The sequence below is a fragment of the Dasypus novemcinctus genome, chromosome 5, assembly GCF_030445035.2.
Source record: "Dasypus novemcinctus isolate mDasNov1 chromosome 5, mDasNov1.1.hap2, whole genome shotgun sequence".
NCBI classification, from domain to species: domain Eukaryota; kingdom Metazoa; phylum Chordata; class Mammalia; order Cingulata; family Dasypodidae; genus Dasypus; species Dasypus novemcinctus.
The window spans coordinates 23,350,574-23,373,659 of NC_080677.1; positions in this window are offsets into that span (position 1 = coordinate 23,350,574).

Below are 23,086 nucleotides of genomic sequence, written 5' to 3' on the forward strand. Positions count from 1 at the left end.
ATAATAGCCTGGCAGCACAGTTGCCTCTGGAACTGAGGGAAGAGAGGAAACAATTTACTTCAGGGTTCTCTTGCCCATCAGCACCTTGTTATAAAGCTGATTATACAGTAGAAATACCACTGAACACAATGCTGGGAGAAAAACCCAAAGGACATAATAGGAAATCTGTTATAAATGGGCAAGACCATTATTGCCAACTGATTTTGGTTTTCTTTAATACTGAATCCAAAACTGACCATAATAGGAAATTGGAACACATGGTTCCATGGAAAACAAACTGCCTTCAACAACCAGACTTAACATACTGACTTTGGCAATGATTGAATACCCCCTGCTTTGTAAGAGGCTAGTGAAAGTGAATTGCATTGAACTTAAATAAGTTTATGTAGATGAAACATGTTAGACAAGAGTATTGGTTTAGCAAGCAGTAGGAAGCAGCCCTCCCCAAATGCCGTTCCTAGCAGACCTGCGATGACTATTTCCTGAATGCCCTCCTCAGAGACCTCATATGCTAGAAAACAGGAAATTTGGAGTGGAAGCAAATTCCTGTGCCAGACTAATGTGCTTGCTTCATGTGAAGCACTTGCATTGGATTACCATGGAGATTAACTGGTAGAGGATAAATGCTCGGTAATGGTTAGAATACTATGTCATTATTTCCTTTGTTTGTGAGGTTCCCAGCTTATATCTCTAGTCATTTGACATTGATTGGATCCTATTTTAGGGAGGTACTTAAGCATCTGATGAAAAAAAAAAAAAGAGCAAATGATGGTGTTTGCGATTGTTACCCATGACATGATCCATTTCAGAGAAGGAATCATAATAATGATTTATTTATGGTTTTTAGTTGATACTCTTCTTTTTCCTCGATTCCTTCTAGAAATTTGGCAGTAAATGATAATATCTTGCCAGTCACTAAACCGGTAAACAGATTTTATAAAACCAAAGCAATGCCATCTTTATCATCCCAAATGGTAGCAATCCAGCATTAAACACCAAAGTTGGACTGCAATATTTTCTCCTTGAGTTCTTATTACAAAAGCATGCACTTGTGCCCTAGTAGAGGCTAATATCTTAGAATTGAAAGAGACCTTAGAACCTACCAAATTTAAGAACTTCCTCTCAAATATTATTTTTTTCATGCCATATTTATAGCCCACTATACCAACTATTGAGACAATGGATGTTAGAGTATGAATTTAAATGAAGTAGCACAGAGTGTACACAGATGTATTGCAGATGATCTTATATTACTGGATAGCTCTATAGTTCACACATGACGTGGGTGTAACTCTCTTTCCCTCTCACAATTTATGACACACAAGAGAGCCAACTTATTTCTGATAAAATTGTCATTTAATCACCTCTTATTTCAAAATATGTTTTTGGTTTGAACTAAATGTCAGTGACATTTAGATGCTGTCGGTGAGGACAACTAAAATATTTTCTCTTATAATATTTGACTGTTTTTACAAATATGTGACTAAACATGACCATGAATTACCTTTGCTATTTGACTGCAGACCCTTAGCTGTCTTGTCTTCTCATGCAGGACCTAACCTAATGCCTTGTACATGGTATCTACTTACATATTAATGGAAAAGAATTATATATACTGTACGAGTTCATATTTAGCTTTGGGAACTGATTCGAGCAGAAAAAGCAATTCCAAATAAGGGCTACAAAAAAAAAAGTGAAACTTGACTATTGCAAATAGGAAGAGATTATTATATTATTTTCCTATTTTTTCCCACACAATTTCCCACAGATTTCAATCAGCAGAGACTTCTCCAGTGTTTTCGCCTGGCCATGACAGTCAAATGGAAGGCTCACCTGACTCTGCCCTTGGCAAGGACTTTTTCCCCTCTTGCCCTTGCCTCTCCTGATCAGTTCGAGATAAAAACAAGCCTGCCTCAGCTTCCCTGCATACATTCATCTGTTGGGAAAGAGGGAAGCGTAAGCCTTCCCAGACCTCTGGCGTTTAAGCAACCAAAGTGAACACTGAAGAGGAAAGAGAGAAAGAAAAGACCACAAAAGTAAAACCCTCTTTTCAATTGCTGGCCAATGATCCTTCTCCCTGTTCTTTCCACTTTGTCTCCAACACGCATCAATCTCCAACAAAGCAATCTTTAAATGTAAATGGAATTGCTGAAGGAAGAAAGAAATGTTAGGAGATGAGTTATTCTAACTACTGTGGCTGTATAATTCTGGGTGAGTCACTGTTCTTCAGGAAATCGAAAGAATGCCAAATATGTGAAGGTTGCTGAGGATAGCTGCACAGCAGAATGTAGATCCTCAAGTAATTTCAAGTTTCCTTCCTACCTCTTTCTCAGCATAAAACACAGATCTGTTAATAAAGGTTAAGGGAGGAGGGGTAGTCAGGGAGCAGGAATATGTTAAAACAGAGTTTGAAGAGGTGCTTTAACTCTAGCCATTAGGTTGATCTAGGGTGATTTGATTATTTTAATCTAAAATTTATATAATGAACTGAAAATCTGCCAAGGTTGAGCTCTTTACTCCCTTCAAACAGTGGAAGAAATGTGGGAGAAATTATGTGGGGAGATTTTTTTTTTCTCTCATTGTTTTATCATTTGTTTAATGAAATGGAGATAATTCAAAGGGAAAATGCCATAACAACTTCTTCCTATAATCTTTTTTTTTTTAAGATTTATTTTACTTATTTCTCCCCACCCCCTTGTTGTTTTTCAATTGCTGTGTCTGTTGTCTTCCTTGTTTCCATCGGAGGCACTGGATGCTGAACCAGGACCCTCTGATGTGGGAGGGAGTTACCTTAGTACTTGGGCCACCTCCACTCCCTGCTTTGTTGTGTCTCTCATGTTTTTCCTCCCTGTGTCTCTTGTTGCATCAGCTTGCCATGCCTGCTGGTAGCACCTGATGGCTGTCTTCTTTAGGAGGCACTGGGAACCTCTGCTCCCTGCTTTGTTGTGTCTCTCATTATGTTTTTCTTCTTCTGACTCTTGTTGTATCAGCTTGCCACACCTGCCCATCAAGTATGCCAGTTCGCTGTCTTCTTTAAGAGGCACAGGGGCCTGAACCAGCGACCTCCTGTGTGGTAGGCGGGAACCCAGTTGCCTGAGCCACATCCATTTCCCCTGAAATCTTAATGTCATGCTAGAGTGGGGTGCAGCAAAAATAAAATATTCAAAAACCTCCAAAGGTCTTTGAAATTCTTCAGAGTTCATACTAAACACCTTACTAAATGAACTGCAACAAGTAAGGAAGATAAGGACAATGAAGGAAGGGATCAAAAATGTAGGGAACAAGTGGCTAGAACAGCTCATTCACATCCATGGTATATAGAGTCCATGGAATTCCATCTCAGCTCAAAGCAGGAGGACCACTAAGGCTTTGAAAATAATTCCTTCCTGCAGGTTGGCTGAGATTACTTAATATGTGTACCCTTTAACAGGCAATTCCTCTTTTAGAAATTTATTCTAGAAAAATGGCTAGCATGCAGGCCAAAAAATATTTGCATATTCATTGCAACACTGGTTGAAATAGGGGGGGGGGAAAGCAAATAACCTATTTGCTCATTAATAGGAGATTAGTATCATGATGTCCAAGATATTCAGTGAAAAATTCAAGATGCAGAATACTGTGTACAAACTCATGTTTAAAAAATTATATTTTTTGTGCCTGGAAAAAAAAAATGGATACATATCAAACCATTAACTGTGGTTACCTCTAAGATATGATCTTTGGAGTAAGGTCTTACACCCTTTTATTTGTACACTTAATGTATTTTTTAAACATTTTCCGACAGATATGTTCTAGATCATCACTGTATTTCCATAGCAAATGAACTATCACCTCTAATTCTAAAAAGAAAAAATATATATATGTGGATAAATATACACACATTTTGTAGCCACTAATCAGAGGTATTGGCTGATATTTTGCACTCACAAGTGATTTCCGTATGTAAAGGAAAATTCTACGGTCGTGAGCTCTCATTGAACAATGGTGGTAGAAGGGGTGGGGAGTACCAGAAAAGCCACTCTTGTTTACCGGGTCTCTTGTAGGGTAGGGCAGTACTGGTATTCCGGAATACTAACAAAGCAGTGTCTGGGTCTATAACTACAGTTACCAAAAGAAAGAGGCTTTGATGGATGATGACCACTGATTACTTTCTTTGTGAGATGTGTACACATACTCATTGTTCCCTATGGAAAAAGAGAACTTTGTACAGATAGGCTTGTACAGTGGTATGAAAAGTACTTAATAGAATCTCTAAAGCAGAACTCTTGAGCATCTTCTCTCCGGAAATTTTATAATTTCTCTTTAGATAGCAATAGCTAGGGATCGGTTTGAATGTACATCAGCCCTGTCTCCAAGTATGATTTTGGGGAATTTGGCATATCTTCCAAGTCCTTCCCATCTCCTCTAAGCCCCTGATCTTTGTTCAGATGTAAGAGAGCCCCTAAATGATGCTTTGGCCTGTCATCAGGTAGGTATTACCTAGTGTGAATGGAGGTGAAGAGCCTAACACAGTAGGCCCCTCCTCTGGGCTTAGGGAAGAGACAGATAAAAATGGGCTGGAGCCACAAAGACGAACTTGGCAATTTCACTATTTTGTCTGGTCCATAATGCTGGAAATGACAAGAACCCTGTCAGGCAGAAGTCACTAGGCATTTGTTTTTCCACCAGTGAGTGGTGTATGGAATTGGTCTACTCCCTGAGGCCTCCTTTGAGCAGATCCCCGTGTGCCCATGTGGCATCCTGAGCTATTGCCCCTGAGTGATCCTGGCAAGCCTTTGCCCTGGTCCCTGCAGACACCATGGAGAGACAGAAAGAGCACAGGCTTTGCAGTCAGAATAGAGTTAGGTTCAAATCACAACTCGGCCCCCTACCAGCTCTCTGACCTTGAGGAAATCATTTCAACCGATCTCACAGGGATGTGATGAGGATGAAATGAGATTAGATAAGTAAAGGGCTTCAGACCCAGCCTGCTACACAAAAGAGACCCAAAATACAAGAGAGCCTTTCTAGGTCCCTGTTTGTATACCACCAGGACCAAAGCCCAGCCTTGAGCTTAAGCACGCTCTGCCAGCTCTGAGTGCTGATTCCCTTGCCCAAGTCCTGCTGAATTCTTTTCCCAGATCTGGACCCTGTTTTCCACACCTTCCCACCCTGGGATGCGGCTTTAAATCTGAATCCTGCCTGCCTTACACCCACCAGTTGCATTCAGTGGATGACCGTGCCAGCTTCAGTCAGAGTCTGCTGGGTCTCCCTAGACTTGGTGATATAAGCCAGTGGTTCTCAACCCATCCTGGGACGAGTCCAGAGCCAAATCCCTCTGTGGATGAGGCCTGGGGATCTGCATTTCTTATAAGTTCCCTTCTGTTCACTGGATGGGCCACCTCACTAATCTTCACCCATTCTTGCTTCCCTGTAGAAATTCCCAGCATGTTGTATAACCAACCTTGGCATCTACTTTGCAGTAGTAGGTGCTTAATAAATGTTCATTGGCAAAGCTTTTTATTGGCTGTTATATATTTTTTCCTTAATAGTATATTTAGCCATGGAATTTATAAAATCACATCAAAATAATGTCTCATGATAGGTACTCATTAAATATTGGCTCATGAGTGTTTCATTTGGGCTGGATTCGGGGAGTCAACTATTTAGCAGAATGCCCATAAAGGCAGAAGTTTTACTGAAGTAAATGAAATGACAGCATGTGGGAGAGTTTTATGAAGCATGAGAGAATATGAGGAATAATAATGATGTTATAGTGTACTATCCAAATCTGAGTGTCAGTGCATTTTAATTTGTTCTGGAGAAAGGGAACTGGGGCTCAAGCAACTTCTCAAAGGTTACAGTGTGTGTCAGCAAGAAGAAGAAATCCAAGAGAGAGATTTCACTATGTCCAGGTATATAAGCATAATAATTTTTTTTTAACTTTTTATTTTGGAATATTTCAAACATACACAAAAGAAGAGAGAGAAGAGTATAATAAATCCTCATCTCTGTCACAGCTTCAACAATTATCAACATTTTACCTATAGTGGACTAAGCTTGTCTGTGATGCGGAATAGGGGATCTGAGTTTATTTTGTTTGAGAAGAATGTGTAAATAAGTGCTCTAGGACTAGGTCAACATTCTTTGAGAAGATTTAGAGATAACATGTACTAGCAGAGCCTATTTACATATATTTTTTGACATCTGACTAACAATTCCTCTTTGAGCCGGATGATTACAACATCCCAAACCACTATCTCCTGATGAGTGTATATAATAGAGTCACTGTACTTGTCTCTAAAAAACAACTTATTTCTTTTCAGAACTTTAGAAAATTGTGGCTATGTCCCCATCTGGGGCACAGAGGGCCAGTGAGCCCAGTTTGCTGTGGTTCTTGCATTCGATGGCTCCAGATGTATCCCCACCACGCGAGCTTTATGACAACCCAGAGAGAGACTCTGTGAGACAGGCTGCAGTTCTGGACTTCTTCCCTGTTTGTAGAAAGAATCTGTGAGTGTGAAAGTTTATATTTTAAGGCAACGCATTAGGGAATGATGAACAATTTCATGTTAAATACAGGTAATTTTTTAGAAATCACTATTATTTATTGGGTCCAACCATTTGTTTAAATACATGGTGATGTTTCATAATTACAGGGTTTAGCTTTCCTGTCTTTTTTTTTTTCCTTCAAAGTAGTGTATACTTTCTAACTTTTAATGGAAGATCATCTAGGGCTAAGTTGTTCACTTTGACTGTAGGAGTAGCATCTTAATATTAAGGTTATTGTTTAAGAAAAACTCATTATATCATGCTTATTTAATTTATTTTCAAGTTAAGCACATGGTAGTACTCAAGATATATTTGTGGAATGAAGAAGGTCGAGTGTCCTTCCAAATATTTTTCTAACTGCTCAAATGTAATACATGTGTATTATATGTGTGTGTGTGTGTGTATAAATATATATATATATATATACTATATTTATGTATAGAAAATCTCAGCTAAAACCAGTGAATTCCTCACTGGGATTCAAAATCCATGTTGATAATCTTTCAACTAAGTTGCATTCCTTAACTGGATCTCTGAGATTACCATTTCATTCCACTTCAGATTCTCCTTCATATAGCCACAGCTTAGTTTTCACCATCACCCACAACCTCTCCACATCTGAGAAGCTCAAACTGGCAAATTTTCCTCTGACCACCACCACTTTCTGTCCTCTTCTATTATCTCAAGAAATCTGACATGCTCTTTCCTCATCTGCCAGCCTTCCTGGCTTAACAGAATGTCTGGGATGTCCCAGGCTCCCAGTAATTCAAGGACAATTATTTCTACTCCTCTTACCTGCATCCTAGTTACTCTTTCCTCACTGATCTTCCATAATTTCCAACCCTGGTTAAGGCAACCAGCTGTTACTTCCTTTCCCTATTCTAGGCAACTGAGTATTTCTGGAGATAGTAGCATAACCAGGCCATTTGGATACTCTAAAGTGTGAATTCAATGATACTTTTGTTTTTGTTTTCTGTTTTTTGTTTTTAAAGATTTATTTATTTTATTTATTTCTCTCTCCTTCCCTGCCCCCCAAGTTGTCTGCACTCTGTGTCCATTTGCTGTGTGTTCTTCAGTGTCTGCTTGTATTCTTGTCAGCAGCACGGGGAATCTGTTTCTCTTTTTGCTGCATCATTTTGCTGCATCAGCTCGCTGCGCCACCACTCGTGGGCAGGCTGTACTTTTTTCACACGGAGCAGCTCTCCATGCAGGGTACATGCCTTGCGCATGGAGCTCCACTATGCGGGGGACACCCTTGCGTGGCACAGCACTCCTTGTGTGCATCAGCACTGCACGTGGGCCAGCTCACCACATGGGTCAGGAGGCCCTGGGTTTGAACCCTGAACCTCCCATGTGGTAGGCAGATGCCCTATCAGTTGAGCCAAATCCGCTTCCCAATGAAATTGGGCATTCCTTTTTCCATCTCTCATTGATTCGCTCTTAAAATAATTACAGCCATTGTTTCAATCCTCCTGCACTCTGATTAAATTTCTACACCCAGACAGTCATATTGTATGTGACTAGGTATACGATCTAAATTTCATTTTGTCTAAATTGCACCCATTCCCTTTGTCTTCCCTCTAGTCTAGTACAAGAATTCCCGTCTTCCCTCTAAAGCCAGTGTTTCCTTCTATCTTTTTGCACTCCTCCCTTCCCACGTCCTTCCTGGCTTTGCTCCTTCAATGATCTGTCTACTCCCCTCACATTTTCTGGGCCTCTCTGCCTTCTGGTTCCTCCCTTTTCTCCCTTGGCCTAAAGGGGTATTTCTTTTCTCCTTTTGGTTCATCCATCAACTCCTGTATTCATTGCCTTGGTTTCTTCTCCTGTTTGATCCATGAGCCTATGGAAAGCCCCGAAACCAAAACCTCTTAGTGTTTGTGGCAGAATTTGACAACACTGACCACCCTCTCCTTAGTAGAACTCTCATCTTCTTTGGAACCTATATTGCATTCTTATTACTTTCTTTCTGCATCGTGGATTGCACTAGTTTAGTTTCCTTCCAGGAGTCCTCTTCCCCTGTAAAAATAAGCCCATTATATATAAGCATTTCTGAAAGGTCAATGTTCTGTACTCACTGTCTTAACTCTCTAAGTCCCTTGTTAATCTCATTCTATTTTAGCTAGTGCCTTTATGAAAATGACTCCCATCTACCCTTAGCCCTCATGTGTCTTCCCCTAATCAGACTCTTATTCCTAACTATATGCTGATGTATTGCAGGCACCATAGAATGATTTGAATTCAACTCATCACTTATCTCTCCTGTGTTTTTGATCTTAGCTAATCAACCCAGTGGGGTCTCCTTCCCCCATTAACTTTCAAATGGCCTTCTCCTTTTCATTACCCTTCTTCAGAAACTCATTAACTCTTGCCTGCACCAGTGCAATAGCCTCCTAAATGGTCTCCTTGCTTTCAGTTTGCTTTTCCACTAATTAGTGAAATAATAGCAAGTACATTTACATTAAATAAGCTATTCACAAGTTAAGTGCTTTCACATTTTAAAAAGCTCTTTCAGGTTTCTACCTACCATATGGGAGGACCTGCCTTGGTTCATGTTCCATTCCATCCTTGGGGCCTCCTGGTAAAAAAAGAAAAAGAGAAAGCATGCTGCGCAGCAAGCCAGTGCCTACGTGGTGTGCCTGTGCAAGTGAGTCATGCAGCAAATGATGATGCAACAAAAGAGAGGAAGGGGAGAGTCAAGGTGAAGCACAGCAGAAACCAGGAACTGAGGTGGGGCAGGGAACTTCTCTCCACATCAGAGGTCCCCGGGATGGAATCCCTGTGAATCCTAGAGGAGAAAAATGAGAAGACAACAAAAACAGCAGGGAGGGGGAGGGGAAGTTTTTGAAATTATAGAAAAAATTCAAAAATAATAAAAATAAAAAGCTCTTTCACATTTTTTTTTTTTTGCTCATTTAATTGCCTTTCTCCACCTATACCTTAAATGTTGTTTTTTTCTGAACGCTAGTGCTGGAATCATCTTCCTAAGGTTCAGATCAGGACATGTCACTTCCAGCTCAAAGGTTTTCATTTCCTACCCATCATTTCCTACTACAGTCAAAGTCTTCCATAGTTTGGTTCAAATCTACATCTCCAGCCTTATCTCCCGCTACATTCTTGCAGCCTGTTCTATGACAAGTTTCCCCAAACAGGCCCTTTGCTCAGTTGCCTTTTCTTCCAGCTTTTCCAGATTTACCTGGTTTTCAAAGTCCAGTTCAAATCATTCTCCAAAATGTTCTCTCTCCCTCACCAAAGTCAAAACAGGAGCTTCCCCAAATACTTGGTTGATATCAAGTACTTGGGGTGTTGATATTTGGAATATAGAACTTACCACAATTTGCCTTTATTTCTCTTCTCCATTAGAGCATATGCTCTTGGAAAAGAGGGGTAGAGCCTAAATCATCTTTGTATTAAACACAATGAATGTGAAGCACTCCCACAGCAGATGTTTTGTTGCTTATTGAATTGTAGAATTCCATATCAAGGGATTTAGTTTATGTTGAGGAGCAAGATTTTTGTCTGTTTTCCTCAGTAATTTAGTTTTTATTGTAATAGAAATTTTCCATTCATAACAGAACATCATAGTGGGAATTAAGTCAATGGACAAAATTTATGGTATCATCATAGCAAACAAATCATTGACTAATATATCCAACAAGAACATGTTAACAGGAAGGCGCCATGCAGGTCAAAGAATATATCTGCAAATATCATGGAAGTTTCTGATTATAGTTAAAGGAGATTAAGTATGTGAAGTACTTGTTCCTTGTCTGGTACAGAATAAAGCATTCAATAAATGTTACCTAACATTGTTGTACTGCAAGTAAGGTAGCTGGAAAAAATTATTTAAAAAAAATAGTTTTGTGTTACAATTTATATTAACTTTGAATCTCATTCACTTTTTGAGTCAATCAGATATGTCTTTTATTATAACTTCAAGAGCATGTAACAAAGAGTGAGACATGTGAGAAGATGGCAGAATGCAATTAACCATGTGCACTATTGATGATGACTTGGCTTCCCTCTGTACCACTTGATATTCAGCCTGAAATAAATAATGGTGATAATTGTCACATTCCTAACAAAGACATCTGCTAAACCAGGCAACTCAAGCAAAGCTGTTTGCTACTGACAGCTTGCTTCAAATGTGAATGTTGCCACTAAGAAAAAAATAATTTCTCTATTTATCACATTACCTAATATGTTGTTTTGGCAATGCTCCATCTTGGGAGCCAGAAACCTAGGCTCCGTAATTAAATTCAACTTAAAAACTTCTATATTTGCTTGAGATACTATTATAAGAGCTTTCCATTTTTTTTGTTTTAATATAAATCAAATATATCTACATGATAAAAAATATCAGATGACTTAAAGTTATGCTAAATGGAGAGGTAAAGTCTTGCTCCATTTGTCCTACCCATGTCCCTCTTCCCTAGAGATTGTCTTTTGAATCACACACTATAAAAAACCACGCTAGATCATGGTAAAAAAGCTAACCAGCTCCACCTTAGTTTATACACGGCCTTGAACTTCAGAAAATCCCTGTATTGCATGATACCCAAAGACAAGTCATTTCACAGTTTGATTTTTCTTTTTGTGTCAATTAATGTACTCATAATAAGAATTTCCATTTAAAAGTGATATTCCAAGGACCCAGAAAAATGAAAGTTTTATTCTGTGTTCCCTTATCTAATAATTGGATTACTAGTAAGTGTCTGAAGCAGTATTACCCTTAGACCCAAGTCAAAAAGATCTCTGACCCTGGGCCCTGAACTTTGAGAGCCCCACTCTAGTCTTTTGTCCCTGTGGAATGAGGTATCTATGGGCTAAGGGGCATGCTCCTCAGAGCCTGTGTACCAGACTACATTTGGGGTCACTGGGACAGAGGAATTCCCAGCTCACATGGCCCAACCAACTTTTAGGGCCTCTTGCTCATGTCTCTCTTCCCAAGAATGCATAGGTCGTGGAATAAGGGCCAGGAGGCAACTCTCCCCCTCTTTCCCTGCTGGTTTCTGACATGGAACTCCAAAGAGCCCAAGAATTCTGCATTGAAACCTGGTCTTTCAGGTTGTTATGAAGGCATCAAGGTAGGAGGATATAAACTATTTATTTAGCAATTTGTTAACTTGATTTATGACTTTAAAATATTTGGCTATACAGGATGCAGACTTCAATTTGTACTTTTGATCCAGACCCTCCAAGTGTTAGGGGATGGGCCTGCTTAGAAAATAGTGTCATTGTGAAGCTTATATAATTAAATAGCTTTCTATTTGAATTTTGTGTCTAAAACCTCTTTGGAATAAAGACAAGATGAATTTTACTCTCTAAATCACTAGTTGTTGGGTTTTTTTCCCCTCTTAATGAATAAGCTTCAGTTTTAATTTGTTGCGTCCCTCTGATATCTACTGTTGAAATATTCAGTGAAGTAATGTCAAACTAGAGGTGGATCAAAGATTTACTGTGTTAACCTTTTTTGAAAATAACTTTCATAGCTTGCTTTTCATTTCAAACAATTTTTTAAAGAATCTGCTTGCCGTTCTGTACTCACTTCTCTCTTTTTACCATTGATAAATTAATTCTCTATTAATATGAGTTTTTCAGAACAGGAAGTTTTATATAGGCCTACACCCTCACTTTACAGAAGAAGAAACAGAATACCTTGGAAGAGTAGCACAATCTTTTAGGCAAAGTCATTTTAGAATCTTGGTTTTTGGAGGTTGGTTCATACATGTTTGGCAGACTCAAATTGGGTAGGTTTTCATTTTGTACTTATTTTTAAAATGTATCCATAGAGATACAGGGGACAGAAGAATTTACCGTTTGGGGAAGGGGGTTATTTCTCAACAATGATCTCATTTTACCCAGGCGTCCATCTCACTGCTTATTCCCAGAGGGTCCTATAGGCAGGAGTTAAAACTCTTTTGTTAAAGTTTTTCCATTCACCTGTTTTATAAATATATATGCCACCCCATTTTCCGCACTACACCCCTGGCATGACCACTGTTATTAAGTACTTATGTGCACTTGGCAGGGCTTCTTTAGGCAAATTCAAGTTCTTATGCAACTACTTTTTTCCCACTTAACTGCCTTGGAGAGCTTACCTTATCAGTTCAGAGAGAGCTTCCTTCCTTATACTTTCTTGACTGCTGCATAAAATGATTGCATTCTATCACTATTCTGTAATTTTTTAAAGTAATAAACAGTTTTAGATTTACAAAAAAAATTGTGAAAATAATATAGAGTTCCCATTTTACTCCACCCCACACACACATACAGTTGCCCTTATTATTAACATCTTATTTTAATATGGTGCATTAAAGACATCATGCCTCCTTAGGCTCCCCTTGGCTATGACTGTTTCTCAGACTCTCCTTGTTTTTGACCACCTTGATAGTTTTGAGGAACGCCGGTCAGATATTTCGTAGGATGTCCCTCAACTGGGATTTATATAATTCATTTTTGTACAAATATATTTTGCACAAAAAATCTTTTGATGGGCACATCCCCCTGCCCAGTCATTTGCTGTTACAAACAACGGTGCCTTTGCCTCCTCTAAATTAAATAGAATATACTTAGAAAGTTATTCTCTTTGAATCCTTCCAGTTAGATCAAGGAGAAACTCTTTTTGGAACTTACATCTCATTTCATATCTTCTAACACTTGTATTACTTTTAAAATATAGAGATAGTGAACCTCAGGTTCAAAAGTTTCAAGAAGCAACAGCAGGAAGTGAACTTGGCCCAGTGGTTAGGGTGTCCGTCTACCACTTGGGAGGTCCGCAGTTCAAACCCTGGGCCTCCTTGACCCGTGTGCAGCTGGCCCATGCGCAGCGCTGATGCATGCAAGGAGTGCTGTGCAATGGAGGGGTGTCCCCCGCGTAGGGGAGCCCCACTCACAAGGAGTGCGCCCTGTAAGGAGAGCCACCCAGCATGAAAGAAAGTGCAGCCTGCCCAGGAATGGTGCCGCACACATGCAGAGCTGACACAACAAGATGACGCAACAAAAAGAAACACAGATTCCCAAGCTGCTGACAACAACAGAAGCGGACAAAGAAGAACATGCAGCAAATGGACACAGAGAACAGACAACAGGGGCAGGGTGGGGGGAGGGGAGAAAGAGAAAATAAATAAATTTAAAAAAAAAAGCAACAGCATCTAATAATATTGTATTATCTTCACTGTGTCTGTTGTGAAGATGAAGTTTACTCTCTATTTCTAGCAAATGATGTTGGTTTTCTGTTTATAATAGTGATATAAAGTTTTCATTCATTCATTCAACAAATGTTTTTTGAGCACACTTCTACGCACCAGGTACTGTTTACAGTACGTCAGTGAATAAAACAAAATTCCTTGACCTTACAAACTTTATAACATAGCTTGTTGTTTTGCCTAGTTATTGTGTTTTCATTTTAAAAGCAGTGAGGTCAATATTAAAGGCGCTAGTAAATGAATAGTTATATAGGTGGTCACATGTATTTAGTAAAATGGGAGCTAGGATAGAGGAAAAATTAAGATGGGCTCTGCATCAAACTGCCTGAGATTGAATCCTGGTTCTATCACCTTTTAGTCCTGTGACCTTGAGTAAGTTACTTCTCTGTGCCTCAATTTCCTCCTCTTTAAAATATTGTGAGAAGTCAGTGTTGATTGTTGATGGTGGTATTATTATTTATTATTACAGTGATTGACAAAAATCTTAAGTGGGTTTTCAAATACCCGAGTTTGGGGATATATTGGAATAGAAGAACTGTTTAAAACAATGCAGGGATGGCTCTAGAGTTCAGTGCGGTGTCAGTGGACCCTAATTTGGAATTTGTGTTCCTGAGGGTGATGGAGTTGGATTCAGATGTGACTTCTCTACACATGCCTCTTCTGTCACTTTTACTGAACCTGTGGTTGGTGCTAGGGTTGGTGTATACTCTGGAGACTTGAATCTCTGGACTGTCCATGTGCCAGCTGGGCCCTGAGCCTCAGCAGAGTTGCAGTTCCTGCCCTCTGGTTCATTGGACTTACCCAGGTCAGCTAACAGGGAGGTGAAAACGGTCAACTACCACACCAGGGAACCAAGAGTGCCTACAACTGCAAGCAGGAGAATTGCATCCATCATCTGTGTGGAATCTAAGCCCCCTCTCGATATAGAGGTGGAGTGGACATCACCATCCCAGAGTCCACAGGATAGAGGAATAAAATATGGATTAGAGTGGATTTACTGATATTCTACTATGGAACTATTGTGACTAGTAATGGAAGAAACTGTAGCATTGATGTAAAGAAAGTGGCACCAGTATTTGCTGAGGGCAGGGAGAGGAAAGAAGAGATGTGATGTGAGGGCATTTTTGGGACTTAGAGTTGTCCTAAATGATATTGCAGGGTCTGATGCTGGACATTATATATCCTACCATAACCCACTGAATGGAGTGGGGGAGAGTATAAACTACAATGTAATCTATTATCCATGTGGTGCAGCAGTGCTCCAAAATGTATCCACCAAATCCAATGAATGTGCCACAATGGTGAAAGAGGTTGTTGATGTGGGTGGAGTGGGGTGAGGGAGGGTGGGGGGTATATGGGAACCTCTTATATTTTTTTGAATGTAACTTTTTTTTGTGATCTATGTATCTTCAAAAATATACAATTAAAAAAATTGGTGGGGGTTGGGGGTGGGGAGTGGGTTATATGGGAACCTCTATGTTTTTTAATGTAACATTTTGTATCATCTATTAACTTTAAAAAGAGATAATTAAAAAATAAAATTAAAAAAATAAAACAATGCAGGGTCAGGGCTTATATATTTTTTTTAACTTTTAAGTTTTGGCTTTATTTTCGACTCACAGAAAAGTTACAACAATAAAACAGAGAGTTTTCATGTACCCTTCACCCAGCCTCCTCTGATGTTAACATCTTACATGATTATAATACAATCTTCAAAACCAAGAATTTAACATTTGGTGTATATTTTTATTTTATTTTATTTTTTTAGGAGGTACTGGAAATTGAACCCAGGACCCTCAAAATGGGAAGCAGGCACTCAACCACTGAGCTACATCTGTTCCCTGCTCCCTGGACATTTGGTATAATACTATTATTAAACTGCAGACTTGATTTGAATCACGCTTTTTCCGTAATATTCTTTGTTCCAGGATCTAATCCAGGATCCCACATTGCATTTCATTGTCATGTCTCCTCAGTCTACAACAATCTGGACCATTCCTCAGTCTTTCCTTGACTCTCATGACTTTGAAACTTTTGTAGAGTCTTGGTCAGGTTTTTGTAGACTGTTCCTCAATTTGTCTGTCTGATGCTTTCTATTGGTTAGATTATTTTTATGCATTTTTGATATTTGGTGAATACACCAGAGTGCTATGCCCTTCTCAGCACCTCACATCAGGAGGTTTGTGATATTGATGTTTTGTTACCAGTGATGTTAACCCCCATCACTTGGTTAAGTGGAATCAACTGTATTTCTCTCTATAAAGTTACCATTTTTCTCTTTGAAATTAATAAATGACTTGGGGAGATATTTTAAGAGTATGAAAATATCCTGTTTCTGCCCACTAATTTTAGCATCCACTGATGGATCTTGCCTGCAACAAATATTACTGCAGTGTTCTTTTTTCAACTTTGTTCATTCCCTCTATATCTATTAATTGGAATTTTTCTGTGTGAGAGAGCTGTCTCTTCTCTTATTTTTTATTCAGTTATTTTATTAATATTAGCAGGGATTCATGGATATTTACTTTACTGTATGGATTATAACCGAATGCTATTGGTATTTCTGTGTTGCTCAAATTGTTCCATCTTCGGCCATTGGAGGGCTTTCCTGTTGTCCCATAGTCTTTTGGCTGTACCCTGTACTTTTTTGAGCACTTCCTTACTTCCTTGTGTCAGGAGACACAAGGCTCCAGACTTGCCCTATATTTTCCCTACCCCAGCCCTGGAGTCAACCACCTCTGCAGAGGAAGACTTAAAATAAAATAAAAATTTAAAGCAGAAAAATTAAACAGAAAATAAATAACACAAAATTAAAAGTTAGCAATACAATTTTTTAAAAAATTATTTCTCTCCCCTTCCCCCCCCCCCCCCCCGCCCAGTTGTCTGCTCTCTGTGTCCATTCGCTGTGTGTTCTTCTGTGACCGCTTCTATCCTTATCAGCGGCACCGGAATCTGTGTTTCTTTTTGTTGCGTCATCTTGCTGGGTCAACTCTCCGTATGTGTGGTGCCACTCCTGGGCAGGCTGCACTTTCTTTCGCGCTGAGTGGCTCTCCTTACAGGGCGCACTCCTTGTGTATGGGGCTCCCCTACACGGGGGACACCCCTGCGTGGCACGGCACTCCTTGCGCACATCAGCACTGCGCATGGGCCAGCTGACACGGGTCAAGGAGGCCCAGGGTTTGAACTGTGGACCTCCCATGTGGTAGACGGACGCCCTAACCACTGGGCCAAGTCCACTTTCCAGCAATAAAATTTTAATTTTTTTAAAAGGAGGTACCAGGGATTGAACCTAGGACCTCATACATGGGAAGCATTTAACCCCTGAGCTACACCTGCTCCCCAAATTTTAATTTTTAAAAATTAAAAATCAAGACAGGGTTGACCATAGATGAAGGCAGCATGAATTTTTCCCTTAGAATTTGACTGCTGCTTGAATTACAGGTTTCCTCTCAGTGCTAGGGTGATAGTATTCATCTGATAACACAGCTTTGCCTTATGGAGCAGAGGACAGATGTTATATTTTGGGTGAAAAATAATTCAATTCACAGTTTGAAGATTAAGAGCAGACACTCTGAAATCAGCTAAGAAGTGGACTGGAATTCTAGCTCCATCATATACCAGCTATGTGACATTAGACAAGTTGCTTAACTTCTCTGTGCCTTGGTTTCCTCATGTGTTAAATAAAGTGTTCAGAAGACTGCCTGGCACTTAATAAAGTATAAAACATTGTCACCGATTTACAGTGCTCTTTAAATCTTACAAAGGGCTTTCAATTACAATAGATTACTTTAATCTCACGACAGCATTTGTTGTTTTTCAAACTTACAGGTAAAGAAACAGGCTCAGAAAGTTTGAGTGGCTTTCACTTAAAAGTGACATAGGCAAGACTCAAAACCCAATTGTCTGGCTACAAGGCTCTAGGTGGGAACGTGCCAGTGGAGTGGTAAACATTAAAAAAAAACTATGGGCAACAAAATTCCATGTTAACAAGCTACCTGAGAGCTCAGAGTACTTGTAGCAGAACTATAAGGAGGTCTTTAACTGAATTCATCTGGATATCCTTGACCTTGTCCATGGCACCAGCTTCAAGGAGGATCCAAAACACTCTGATACGCTTATGCAAAATTTCGAGGATGTGAATTTCTTTTTTTCCTGAGAAAAGTGTCCATCTGATTCTCTAAGTGGTTTGTAAGCCCCAGGAGGTTAAAAACTTTGGTTGGACTTTCTGAATTCTCTAAAAAAGCTCCAAACAAGAGTGGCTATTATTTGTATGTTTATTTGGAGAGACATAGGGAACAATCGTCATTTTGATGGGGAAATAACCAAAATTATTTTTTTCTTATCTCTTTTTTAAACTTTTTATCATGGACATTTTCAGACATTCACAAAAGTGCAGCCACCCTCCATATGCCCATAGCTCAGTTTTTAAAATGCTCAACATATAGCCAATCTTAGTATTAGTTATCCCCAAATATACACCCCCCCCACTCTGTCATTTTAAGAAAACCCAGTGTCATTTCATCTGAAAATATTTGAGATTGCTGTGTAACTCAATCTCAGTGAAATCCCACTGTACCATAAAGAACCAATTATAATGGCTATCATTCAGTCATCTGTTCATTTAAGAAAATTTTATGGAGTACCTAAAATTGTGTATGACAAAACACAGAAAGAAAAATAGAAATATGATTTCCCTAACCTTATGTAGTTAAAATATTACATCAAATAGTACCTTCTAAAATCTTAAGATTTGGTTTTTAGATGCCTCGAAAATTGCTCAAGCCCAAAAGTTATGAGTCATCTTTGATTTCTCAATCCTTGATATCTCACATTCTCTCAGCAACCCCTCCTGCCTATCAAATCCATCAGCAATTCCAATCAGCTGCATCTTCAAAATATATACCAAATTTCTCTACTTCTCTTCATCTCATTTACTCTTACCCTAGTTCTAGTCACTTTTGGATTTCTATTAGAGTCTACCAACTGGTTTCCATATTTCTACTCTACTGATAGCCTACTGCTTGCCCAGAGAGATTTGTAAAATTTTCATCGGTTTTACTGTAGGGATAGACAAATCAACCAATGGAACCAAAAGGGAAACCAGAAATCAACCTGCATCTATATGTAAGAACTAAATGTTAGAGATGGTATTGCAACAGACTCCAGCACCTACAATCTGATTTATTGGACTTACCACACTCAGCTAAGATGGAGTTGAAGAAGGACAACCACCACACCATGGAGCCTAGAGTGATTACAACTGAAAATGGGAGGAATGCATCCAGCATCCAGGTGGAATCTGACCCTCCTCTTGACATAGAGGTGCAATGGACACAACCAATCCAATGTCCACATAGAAGAGGTGGCATTGGAATGGGAAAAGTGGACATAGTGGACGAAGGGTATGGGGAAAGGCAGGAAGAGATGAGAGGTGGAGGCATCTTTGGGACATGGAGCTGCCCTGGATGGTACTTCAGAGGCAATCACCGGACATTGTAAATCCTCACAGGGCCCACTGGATGGAATGGAGGAGAGTATGGGCTATGATGTGAACCAATGTATATGAGGTGCAGAGGTGCCCAAAGATATACTTACAAAATCCAATGGATGTGTCATGATGATGGGAACGAGTGTTGTTGGGGGGGGGAGAGGGGGGGTGGGGGGATGGGGTTGAATGGGACCTCACATATATATTTTTAATGTAATATTATTACAAAGTCAATAAAAAATAAAAAAATTAAAAAAAAATAATGGGAAAAAAAACTACAATAGAAAAAATAAAAAATCACTTTGTTTAAAAAAAAAAAAAAAAAAGAAAATAGTGCTGAGAAAATAGGTACTTCAAATATAAAAGATAAAATGAGATCCCTTACTTAACACATCAGGATGATTAAAATCCTAAATGTGAAAAGAAAATCTTTGAAACTTACCTCAAGTTAGGAATACCTTTCAATGACTGTACAACCAAAAACACCCCATACATATCCAAAATGCCTCCTAGACAATAGTTCTGTTCTCCCAGAAAACCACTGTCCTGGAGAAAATTTTGCATCTTTTTGCAGCATTTCTGTGTGTGACCAAAAAATATTGAAAACTACATAAATGCCCCAAAATCAAAAAATGGAGAGGTAAATAAATTGTGATTTTTTATATTTTACTTATTTCTCTCCCCTTCTCCACCCCCCCCCCCAATTGTCTGCTCTCTGTGTCCATTTACCGTGTGTCCTTCTGTGTCCGCTTGTGTCAGCGGCACCCGGGATCTGTGTTTCTTTTTGTTGCGTCATCTTGCTGCATCAGCTCTCCATGTATACAAAATTCGTGGGCAGGCTGCACTTTTTCCATGATGGGCGGCTCTCCTTATGGGGTGCACTCCTTGCGTGTGGGGCTCCCCTACGTTTGGCTTCCCAAATTGTGATATTTTTAATACCAGAGAATCTTATATGTACCTAAAAATCAATGAATAAGAACACTATCTGGGAAGCAGATTTGGCTCAAATGATAGAGTATCCACCTACCACATGGGAGGCCCAGGGTTCAAACCCAGGGCCTCCCGACCTGTGTGGTAAGCTGGCTCACGCACAGTGCTGATGTGCACAAGGAGTGTCATACCACGCAGGGGTGTTCCCTGCATAGGGGAGCCCCATGTGCAAGAAGTATACCCCCGAAAGGAGAACCGCCCCGCATGAAAAAAGTGCAGCCTGCCCAGGAGTGGCGCTGCACACACGGAGAGTTGACCGAGCAAGATGATGCAACAAAAAGAGACACAGATTCCTGGTGCCGCTGAGAAGAATGCAAGCAGACACAGACGAACACACAGCGAGTGGACACAGAGAGCAGATAACGGGGTGGGCAGAGGAGGGGAGAGAAATAAAAAATAAATCTTTAAAAAAAGAAAGAACACTATGTATCCCCATGGATAAATCTCAAAAACATAATACTGGGAAAGAAAAAAAGTAAGTTTCAAAGAATATGTGCAGTGTGGGTACTATTCATATAAAGATTAAAAACATGCAAACCAGTGTAATATATTGTTCAAGGATGTATGTAAGTGTGCATGTAGTAGGAATTATAAACATATAATTCAGACTAGTCCTCGCCCTTAAGGAGGGAAGGGATTGAGTATTTAGAAGGATATAATGGGGATTTCAACTAAATCTACTTTTTTGAGGTATTCATTTTGTTAATTATACTTTGTAGATGACTGAAATATTTTATAATTTTGAAAAAACATACAAATCAGATCAAAATCACTCACCTATATAAAATTTCCCAATGGCATTTCATTGTTCTTAAGTGGAAATTCCAAGCTCTAACCAAGTCCTGTGGGATTTGGCACCTTGGATACCTCTCCAACCTCATCTTTTCTCTCTTCCCATCAATCGTCACGTACCAGTCACCTCGCTGGCCTTCTTTCTGTTCTTTGAAGAAGCTAATTTTGTTTCAGTCTCACAGTGCTGCACTAGTTATTGCCTCTACTCCTAGAATATTCTTCTCTTATATCTTCATACACTTGGCTTCTTCTCATTACTCAGGTCTCAACTAAAGCAAGGCTTTCCTTGACCATGCTATCTAAAATAGTCCCTATCGATTCTCTCTCTATATATACATTCTCTCTCATTCCCTTCATAGTACTTATTACTATTTGAAGTTCTCTTGTTTATTTGTTTATTCATTTATTGACTGACTATATTAGTCAGCCAAAGGGGTACTGATGCAAAATACCTGAAATTGGTTGGTTTTTATAAAGGGTATTTATTTGGGGTAGGAGCTTACAGGTACCAGGACATAAAGCATAAGTTACTTTCCTCATCAAAGTCTAATTTCATGTGTTGGAGCAAGATGGCTGCCTATGGCTGTGAGCGTTCAGGCTTCCTGGTTCCTCCTTTCCAGGGTCTTGCTTCTCTCTGGGTTCAAGGTACCTTTCTTCCCAGGGCTTGCTTCTTTGTGGGCTCAGGTCCTCTCTTTCCGGGGTTGGCTTCTCTTTCCTCTGTGTGTTTACTTCCTGGAGCTCCAGCTTAAGGCTTCAGCATCAAACTCCAACATCAAAAACCCTCAACTCCATCCTCTGCCATGCCTTTTATCTGTGACTGACTTCTCTACTAGTGTGGGAGCTCCTTATCTGGCTTTCCCACTGTTGTCTACCTGGCAATCACAATAGTGCCTCATGCATAGGAGGCACCGGCGATTGAACCTGGAACCCGGACTTGGGAAGCAAGCACTCAACTGAGTTACACCTGCTTGCCCAAATTTACTCTTGTTTCAAATAACCAGAAAAATCTCCCTAGACCTCCCCAAACTCGTTTGAAAAGGAGTAGAGTCTTGAAGTCTAAACTCGTTTTTTCCCCCAGATGTTTCAGGTTTTCTTTACCGTGATCCATACCAAAGGATCATAAATCCAATTTTCATTTTGATGATAAGCAATGGTATTAACTCCTTTTCATTGTCAGTAATGTGGACTATAAAATCGGATGATTTGATTAGTCCATCTATATTTTGATGTACTATCATGTATTCATTGCTGAGGCATGTTACTATATCCTCTACTTCTTCTGTGACACTGATTTGGAAATTTATAAACCATCAGTTCCTTCCTAGATTGTGAGTTATCTCAAACGTAATCTGTCATATTTCTATTTCTCATAAATAGAACTATGAATAGTTGTTGATATTGTAGAATGTTCTTAAAACCTACAGTCCTTAGTGAATTCAATGATGGTCTTTAATGGACCACAGAGATTCTTTTGTTAGGAATGCCCCTTTGTTTAGTGCAGACTTCTCTAAGAATCATCTCTTTCCTCCGGAGTCTGCCCTGAGATAACAGAGACTTGGGATGCATAGCTAATTTAATTAATTTTTCCTCTGAAAGTTATTCAAATCTTTATTTTTAAAATAAAGGTGTCTTTTTTTTTCAGTTTGAATCTCTACTGTCCATTTCCCAACTTCATTCCTGAATTCAATAGCAATTTAAAAAAAAAACTTCTCCCAAGATTCATAAGCTTGATCTTTAAGCTAAAGATAAACATATATATTTTTTATTTTTTCCTGGCTAGGCCTAGCTCTCCAGCTAAGAAAGAGAGCATATGTCTTACATTAGGAATCTTATCAGGCTCAGAAGATGTCCTCCCGTTTCCTGTTCATACCACACTTACGTGCTATGGGGCTAAATTATAATCATAGCTGCTCTGCTATTTTTAAAATGCAGTTACAGTTTGAGTTCCTGGCTGCCTTTTAAAACCATGACCATACTGCCACTCTCTCCTCACAGGAGCTATTTCACAGTATTTGTGTGGCAGAAATAAGAAACATCTTTATGCTCATATCCTTCTGGAGACAAATAAACCTTGCTAGCT